Below are 9,995 nucleotides of genomic sequence, written 5' to 3' on the forward strand. Positions count from 1 at the left end.
TTCAAATGTAAAATTTGGTAGCAAAGAGCACACCCAGGTTCCTAACTGATGATGATGTCAGACAGTAAGGTTACTACATGCACTACTACATGAGGTTTTTTGTCAAATAATTAGAAACTCTGTTGTTGTTGTTTTTGAATTAAGTAGGAAATTATTGGTCATTGTATCAGCTATGCATTCCGGTAATTTGGGGAATTGGTAAGTTTCGTCAGGGCACAAAGAAATATAGAGCTGAGTATCAACAGCATAACAGTGAAAACTGTTGCCATGCTTCCTAATGATATCTCCCAAGTAGCAGTTACAGGGTAAAAACAAAGCAACGGTCTAAGTACTAAGCCTTGAGGTACTCCATACTGAACTTGTGATCGGTATGACATCTTTTCATTTACTGCTACAAACTGATAACGGTCAGAAGTAGGATTTAAACCATGCTAATGCAATTCCACTAATGCCAACATAATTTCTGTGTCTATTCAAAAGAATGTTGTAGTCGATGGTATCAAATGCAGCACTAAGATCCATTAACACCAATAAAGAGACCTTGATCTGGTGATAAGAGCAAATGCTTTGCCAAGGTAAGAAGAGTAAAACTTTCAGTTTAAAGTTGGTCAATACTACAGTTCAAGGGTAGGTCAATCCTTATAACGTAGCCTATTGTCCAATACTGAAAGTCCCATATTAAGAGATTTCTGCGCCACTACAGCAGGTTTCCCCAAACAATAGGCTTGTTCGAGATGCGTCTCGGCCTACGCAAAATGACTTGCTTACCCCAAAAGAGTAAACTGACCTGACGCATGATGCATTATGATTTCTTAGGACAGTTTTTACCCTTATGAAAAAGAAGTTTATACAAGTGTTCTATTAGTATACTTCTTTCAAACTAAAAATAAGAAAGTATACTTTCAGTCTACTTTTTATATACTTCTCAGAAATATACTTTATGTACTTCTCAGAAATATACTTAAAATTGCACTTAAGTATATTCAACTTATATTGTTTGAAAATATTGATTAGAATATTGTTATAAAACAGATATGTTCCTCATTCTGCATATCTGAATGGCTGGTCCTTTGGTACACTCTAAAAAAAAAGGCTCGTAATCATAGGGGAACCTTTTTTAGTGCTATATAGCACCAATTTTGGTGCTTCAGTGGTTCTTCAGCGGTTCTTCAGAGGTGCTATATAGCACCTTAGTCAAAGAACCGGTGAAGAACCTCTGAAGAACCGCTGAAGAACCTCTGAAGAACCGCTGAAGAACCACTGAAGCACCAAAATTGGTGCTATATAGCACTAAAAAAGGTTCCCCTATGATTACGAGCCAAGAACCATTTTTGGTGCAATATAGAACCTTTTTTTTTTTAGAGTGTAGTGTACATAGGAATTTACTTAAAATCTACTTTACTCTTTTCCAAATCTGAATCTGATCAAGGCGTAGTCTTTGACAAAAATATGATTTTCTCAACTTTTTTTGTTTAAAGTGTTGCCTTTCTTTATGAACCTTACCCACATTCAAGTGTTGATAAATATGAAGCTATAACAAAATGTTAAAGTACAGTTATAGGTATATTTCAAGTATGAAAAATGCATATCTACATTTGAACATAGTAGTATACTGAAAGTGCAAAAATAATATGTAAATTATAAGTATAATGTTATGTTCACTTAGACTTACAAGTATAATAAACTACTGAGAGTACACTTCAAAGTGTACTTTTAATAAACTAAAAACTGTACTATTTGTATTAAAATTTTAAACTAGTATACTTATAAGTTCACTTGTAGTACAGATGCAGTACAAATAAGAAACCTACACTTATAGTACACTTAAACATATACTTTTACATGCTAAAAGTGGGCCAATTTAGTCCCAAACAGTATTGAAATAGAACACTTACAAGTTTACTACATTGATACTTATACATAAAGTATACTTAATAATATACTTGAGCATTACTTAAGTATACTTCATAAAATTAACTTGAAATATACTTATTTTTCGTAAGGGTAGTTATGAATCAGGAGGGATATTTTATGCATTATATGAGTTACATCTGCTTTAAAATATTTTGCAGTCAGAGCAACTATAGTAGTAGTAATTATAGATGCAATTCGCCATGTTAATTCAGAGTTTTATATTGGTAACATGTATGTTGATATTACTGTACGTTCATATTATTTGCTGGTTGCACACTCCATAATCTCCGCAGACGCAGTAGGTAATATCTGGGTATTGTTCTCGTACTGTTTAAATGCCTATTTAATATAATAGCCTCTCATATTTTAAATATACACTCTTAATGAGCAGTTGTTTTTTATTTCCAAAGCTTTTATACATAATTCCCAACTGTGCAAAAGTATGCAGCTGTCTTTCATTTTGTATTCTTTATCTCTTTAATGTATCACTTGGGGCACTTTTCGAAAACTTTATTTCCAAACTCCATTGAAAGCTAATTATTCTTATTACAGTGCTTAAGTTTATTTACATTTAATGAGCTGTGTGTGCGCAGGTCTGGAGATCTTTAATCTATCTTACTACACATTAAACTGACCCTGTTTGTTTCAGAAGCTTAATACTTTAATCAATAAATATCCAAGATCAATTATTCCACTGCAGGCAAACACACACACACACACACACACGGTAAACAGTTCTGCTCAATATTCTTCTCATTTTGAGTCATGGCTGACTTTATGAAATTAATCACACGCTATTCACATATTTAGGTCTGTCAAACACTATCAGTCAGATGATCTTTCAGCACAATCTGTGTGTGTGTGTGTGTGTGTGTGTGTGTGTGTGTGTGTGTGTGTGTGTGTGTGTGTGTGTGTGTGTGTGTGTGTGTGTGTGTGTGTGTGTGTGTGTGTGTGTGTGTGTGTGTGTGTGTGTGTGTGTGTGTGTGTGTGTGTGTGTGTGTGTGTGTGTGTGTGTGTGTGTGTGTGTGTGTGTGTGCGTCAGCGGCTGTGAAAGTACAGGTAGAGTGTTTTCTCATCAACAGCCACAAGAACCTTTTTGTTGTCAAAGATGATGGTTTTGTCTATGGTCATGATGAGAATGCTGGGTTTTTCAATATCTGTTTTCAGGCATTCATTACTGCAGCTTCGGTTACTAAAGGCGACAAAAACGATGATTGGCATACAGTACTCACACAAACATACAAATACACACCAGTTCTGGAAGATATATTGATGTATGAGAAATGATGATATGAAATATGATTTGAGTGGTCTTAGTGATTTTTTTGTAAGTGCATACTTGTTAGAGTTGGTATGTGTGCATATGCATGCTCTATGTTTGTGTTTGTTTTGATTACGTGTGTGTGTGTGTGTGTGTGTGTGTGTGTGGGAGGCTTCAGGGTTAAAGAGCCATTCTATCAGCAGGCTCCTGCAGCAGTGGCTGCATTGTCTGGTTGAATAGCTGAATTAAAGGACTTTGTCTTCTTTGTGAGGGTAATAGCCTCCTTCACACAGACAGCACAACAATGGGGAGTGAACAGAGGAACCCCATCCCTCACCCTCCATCCCCTCCCACCTTTTTCCTCTTCCATCATTTATCTTGCACACCTCTCCTCGTCTGCCTCTTTTTTACCCTTCAGGAGAACATGACATCATCCAACACTTGTTTATGTCTCTCTCTGTCTGTCTGTCCTCTTTATTTGCTTAAGCCTTGTATTATGTTCAAATTCTGGGTATGATTTTTATGGTGCAGGTCAAATTTACCCTAATTGGATTCCATTCACCAACAACAACAACAACAGCAACAAAAATCTAGTAAAAACAGTAAACCTTTAATATTAATAGGTATCATACACTATGAAAATAAATAAATAAATAAACATGAGAACATGATTTTTTTTATGTTTTTATGAAAGTAACATCTACTCACTGAACTAATGTTCAGTGATATCTTCCAAAGACTTTGGATTTTTTTTTCTCTATAATACTGTTGATATGGCAATAGTAAATACACGAAGTTTTGTCATACTGGCATATGTGGAAAATTTTAAACCATGTGTGTCACAACTAACCCCGCGTTACTTTATGCCCCGTTCTCCTCCAGAAGTTTGCATGCATGTTTATGATCCTAAATGAAAAAAAGTTCAAAACATTTTAATTGATATGTTGTGACTTTTCCTCATTTTACCAGTACCATTTTCCACCATAGACCTGAGTTGTATATTTTTGTGAATGCATTATTCCATTAATTCATGGTCACCGTCATTTTGCCAAGACATGTTCCTGGATCAACATTCCTGTCTGGAAGTTTAGTCCTAACCATATCCCTATCCTAAACCTAACCTTATCCATAAGTTATACCTTAATTGAGAGAGAAACAATAGAGAAATAACACTGATGTAGAAGCACCTAACCCTGGTTCTAAGCCTAAACTTGACACAAACTGTAAACGTGTCCCTCGAATCTGAGTGGTTGATTGGAATGTTTTTCAAGGCTCAACAAAGATGGTGATCCAGGAACATGTTGCACTTGGTAAAATTACGTTCACCTTAATTCACTGGTTTGTTCGTTCGTTCATTCATTCATTTAGCTCATTTGTTTGTTCATTCATCGTTTCATTCATTTCTTGTCAATGATTTGTTTGTTTGTTCCTTTTTTCAGACATTGGTTCTTTCATTAATGTCATATGTTGGTTCTATTATTTAATACTTTTCCATGTTCTCTATTTTCACAACTGCATTTCAACAGTTTGTTTGCTTGTCAGGGTGACCTTTCTAATTTTTATTTAGTCAGCCATTGGTTAATTTGTTTGTCCAATTATTTGTTTGTTTGTTTGTTCAGTCAGTTCATAATTAATTAATTAATTAATTAATTAATTAATTCCGTTTTCATATTTTCTCTTTTTTCCAAAGTAGAATTGTAAATTATTTCTCTTTTTTATTTTTTTAAACACCAAGTTGGCTCTCAGTCCTCTCTGTTTTATTAAACTTGTTTGTTAATTCATTTATTAAATCAAGCATCCACGTTAGTTCTGGAAGGTCACGTAGTCAAGCTCCGTTATCAGCTGATTGGGAAGTTCTAACTCCGCCCTTTTCAGCTGATCCGATTCAGCTGATCCTCTGCACTCAATTGGCTTCTCTCAAACAGGGCGCTTTACTTAAGCATATTCACTTCAATCTGCCTGCTTGGACGCTTCTGCTACACGCTGCTGTGCAACCCACCTCCTCCCCAGCTCCTCCTTAAACTGCTTAACTTAATCATGTCATTCTGTTGTCATTGATGCATACTCTGTTCTAAATGGGGGATTTGCTCTGCCCTCCCAGTTTAAAATGGGAGGTTGTCCCCAGAATCTGCTGCTGTTCCCTGTCTTGGCCTTTCATGGAGCTCATGAAAAGGATGGGGAATTTAGAACAGAGCCATACCGCCAAATGTAAATCTTTGCAAAATATGCAATAAAAAGTTGACTAAATGTTTGTCTATGGTGTCTTTGACTTAAGTGGACCTGACTGAATTTCATTTATTGACTTTTGTTTTTTTGTTCAGTTGCTCTCTTTAAAAAGTTGGATATCAACAAATGCTGTCTTCTCTCTTTTTCATCTGTGTGTGGGCGGTTTATAAAAGTGTCAGTGTGTCCCAGTGAAGATGTTCACCTCTATTACCCTCTTCAGCCTTTTTGCTAGATCCCATAATCCTGTCGATGTCAAGCACAGCAGCGCTGTGATAAGTCTGAGGAGAAAGAGTATCTGGTGATCTCATCATTGTGGCACATTTGATAAAGTCATGAGGTACGTTCTGCCTAATCTCTATCTGCTCCCATAATGCTTTTCACCATCAACCCCGACCCACTCATCACTGTAACGATCAGACACAATCATCTTCAGACAGATCCAGGATAAGCCTCTTGTTGGTCTTTGATTGGCTTTATATACTGAGATCAAATAAGTGTGTGTGTGTGTGTGTGTGTGTGTGTGTGTGTGTGTGTGTGTGTGTGTGTGTGTGTGTGTGTGTGTGTGTGTGTGTGTGTGTGTGTGTGTGTGTGTGTGTGTGTGTGTGTGTGTGTGTGTGTGTGTGTGTGTGTGTGTGTGTGTGTGTGTGTGTGTGTGTGTGTGTGTATGTGTGTGTGTGTGTGTGTGTGTGTGTTGAACAATGTGCATTTGATATTCAGTTCAAGTATTCCACAGCAATGATATAAATTGCTGAAACATTAGAGACAAAGTTTATATATAAAGTATATTTTGAGATTAGATGAATTGTGTGTTCAAGATTTAGTAAGTTAAATTGCGTGTATGTTAATACTGTATTTTGTCAGAGAGGTGTTCCACAGGCTACATCAATAATTATTTCTAAAAGAAGATATTAGTGGAAATATAGAAGTCATTATTTCAGTGAAACCCACAAAAATCATCTCAATTTTTATCGGTTAAAGGGTTAGTTAACTCAAAAATAAAAATGAGCCCATGATTTACTCACCCTCAAGTCATGTGTATATGACAATCTTCTCTCAGACGAATACAATCAGAGTTCTAGAAAAAAAAAATGTCCTAGCTCTTCCAAGCATTATAATGGCAGTGAACGGTAGTTTCTGTCTGTGTTTTTGTTTTTGAAGTCCGTAAAAATACAGATATTTTTAATATATATATATATATACAACTCCGATTGTATTCATCTGAGAGAAGAATGTCAATTACACCTGGGATGACTTGAGGGTGAGTAAATCATGGGCTAATTTTAAATTTTGGGTGAACTATCCCTTTAAGCACAGACCAAAAGCCATTCCTCCTCTCTCTTTATCAGTTAAACACATACTGTGCAGAAATGAGGACCTCCAGCCTGGCGCTGCTGCTGTCTATTACCCACAATGCTTTTCAAGTCAGCTGTGATAATGGATATGCAAATGATATGTAAATACGGCTAATGGACATGTTTCATTTTAACCAAGTTTTGATGTGCTGAGGAAATACCGGACAGGCCAGAGATACTGTAGAGAGCAGATATGAAAGAAGAGCAGATTTATGTCATTATAATAGTATCAATCACAATGCTTTTAGCAGATATTACTGAGTTATGATGATATTCAACGTCACAAAAGCCTATTTAAACCAGCGTGTCCTGTTCTACTTTTCAGTAGTGCACTGAAAAAAAACAATGAGTAAGTTTACTTAATTTTTCTTAGCTTAGTTAAGTAAAATTAACAAAGAAGATAAGTAACTGTAACTTGGCCAGTAAAAGGTTGAGTAATCTCTACGCTTTAAAAAATGCTGTGTTAAAAATAACCCAAGTTGGGTTGAAAATGGACTAACCCAGCAATTGGGTTGTTTTAACCCAGCATTTGGGTTGTTTTAAGCAAACATTTAACCCAAATGCTGGGTTAAAACAACCACATTGCTGGGTTAGTCCATTTTCAACCCAACGTGGGTTATTTTTAACACAGCATTTTTTAGAGTATAATCAGTTGAAGATTCCTTTGCAACACATTTTACTCCAAAAATGTAATATTGAATTAATCCACACTTTTAAAGTGTATGCTTTCCTTTAAAATATTTAAGTACATAACACAATAAAATATTATGTAGATACCAAATCAACAAAGCAGAAGTATAGCAACAGCTGAATACAGAGACCTCAATGATAAAACAGTGTAAATACAGCTGGAAAACAGCAGAAAATCAACCTTATGAATTATTTGTGCCCCAGTGCATGATGGGAAAACCAGTATCAGAAAAGTTGAGTAGTTTTACTTTATTTTATAATGCTGATATTTACGAGTATTTAAATATTTATCTATTTTAATTTCTACAAGTAATAATATAGAATTTGCTTCTTTTTTTTTTTATTCTTGCCTAAATAAACTTTTTTTGTGTGGAAATTACATTTGTTTTTACTGTAGTATTTACTTCACCACAAAATAATTTTTTATCAATGTGGGGAAACTTTGGTGACACGGCCAAACAAATCCAATGTGAGTTTGCAGGATGCTTCGAATAGGCTATAATGCAATAAAATGATTTTATACCGCAAAATAATGCCAAGAAGCTTCTTTCTATAAAGTTGTCCTTGCGGGCTGCACAATGAGTCACAATGAGTCAAATCTAGGTCTCATTTGATATCACTTTCTAGCGAGAAATTACTATTGGAGTAATTCACTATTTGCTTTGTTGCTACCAAAGCTCTCTCTATTTTTCTTCAGATCAATAAACCATTACGCCGCCTCAGAAGTCTGTCTGAACTGTACCTTCATGCCCAAACACTGCCAAAAGTTAAAGTCATTGCCTGATGAGGCAACAAGCCAGCTAGTTTTTGGATGCAGCCCAATTCAGGAACAAATACAAAGTTCTGTCATGAAACTCTATATGGCGCTCTCTGTTCCTGCTGTATACAATGACCTTGCTGCTCAAACTTCAAATACAGCATTTGCTGTAGCATTTGCAGCGCATTTTCAAAAATCCTCTGAAATTCAACATCTAAAGCTGGGTGCACACTGTGCAATTTTGACCATGATTTCTTTGTAGCCAGCATTTCAATCCCGCGTGTAAGTAGCTCACTGTCACCAAACGCGATTGATTGATGATATAAAACTCGATGAGTTTTCTTGCGTGTGTCCATTTTTAACTCGCCTTGACTATTGTACAGTCTGACATTAATGACAACTTAGATCTTACAGTGTGACATGGCTCAGAGCGACGATCATGTCCGTACTGTATGACAAGGAACTATTGTAAATCACACACTGTGCACCCGTCTTTAAGTGCTCAATAATGCTAAAACCACCCTATTTTGGGTAAAAATGTTTTTTTTTTTTTTTAATGTAAGTAAACATATAATACATGCATGTCATATCAGCATGTTCACAGATGTTTTGTGTCACAGTGTGTTTTGAGTTATGTTTCATGTTATTAGTTTGACATGCTCACTGTCATGTTTCTGAGTTAGTAAGTCTGCTATAGTCAAGTCTGTTATAGTCAAGTCTGTTATAGTCAAGTTAAGTTTGTTCAAGTCATCATGGATATTTGTATCGGTTCACTATGTAAATAAACTGCACTTGGGTTCAGCAACTTGCCACCAGTGGACTCATGTTACAGAATACCAGACCTACAACTATGAACCCAGCAGTCACTCTACTTCATCTGCGTCAATGCCATCGACCCATTGAAGAGTATGTTGAGGACTTTCTTGGACAAAGTCATGAGGTGGATTTTAATAACGTGGTGCTAAAATAAATTTTTTGTTTTGGTTTAAATGATCCTATTAGCTCATAGCTGCCTGGGCAAAAAATTCACCTTTCCCTAGCCCAATACATTGATCATGGCCTCCTGCTGAGTGGCTCTGCATTTACTGTGGCAATGGCAGAGGAGGAACCCCACAATCCCACAGAACCCTCCACACCACGTCCAGAGCCAAGTGACGTCTCCAGCCCCAAACTAGCATCCAGAGAGGGTTCCAGCCCTACACCAGCATCCAGAGAGGGCTCCAGGACATGACCCCATAGTCCCTCCCAAGAAACAAATGGGGGGGGGGGGGGGGGGGGCAGTGGGTGCCTTGGGAAGGCCTCGAAGGCTGCGCCTCTGTGGTCTGATGAACTGCCCGAGTCACCATGGTCCCATGAACTGCCCAAGCCACAATGGCTATCTGAGGCGCTCCATGGTCCAGGTCCGCCTTTGCTCCACAGCCCAGGTCCTCCCAAGCTCCATGGTCCAGGTCCGCCCATGCTCCATGGTCTGGTCCGTCCATGCCCCACAGTCCAGGTCCGTCCATACCCCACGCTCCACGGTCTGTCCATGATCCTGGTCCGCCCACGCTCCATGGTCCAGGTCTGCCCACGCTCCATGGTCCAGGTCTGCCCAAGGTCCAGGTCTTCCCACGCTCCATGGTCCAGGTCCGCCCACGCTCCATGGTCCAGGTCTTCCCATGCTCCATGGTCTGGTCCGTCCATGCCCCACGGTCCAGGTCCGCCCATGCTCCATGGTCCTGGTCTGCCCATGATCCTGGTCTTTCCATGCTCCATGGTCCAGGTCTGCCCACGGTCCAGGTCTTCCCACGCTCCA

Source organism: Gobio gobio (genome assembly GCF_949357685.1).
Source record: "Gobio gobio genome assembly, chromosome: 8".
NCBI classification, from domain to species: Eukaryota; Metazoa; Chordata; class Actinopteri; order Cypriniformes; family Gobionidae; genus Gobio; species Gobio gobio.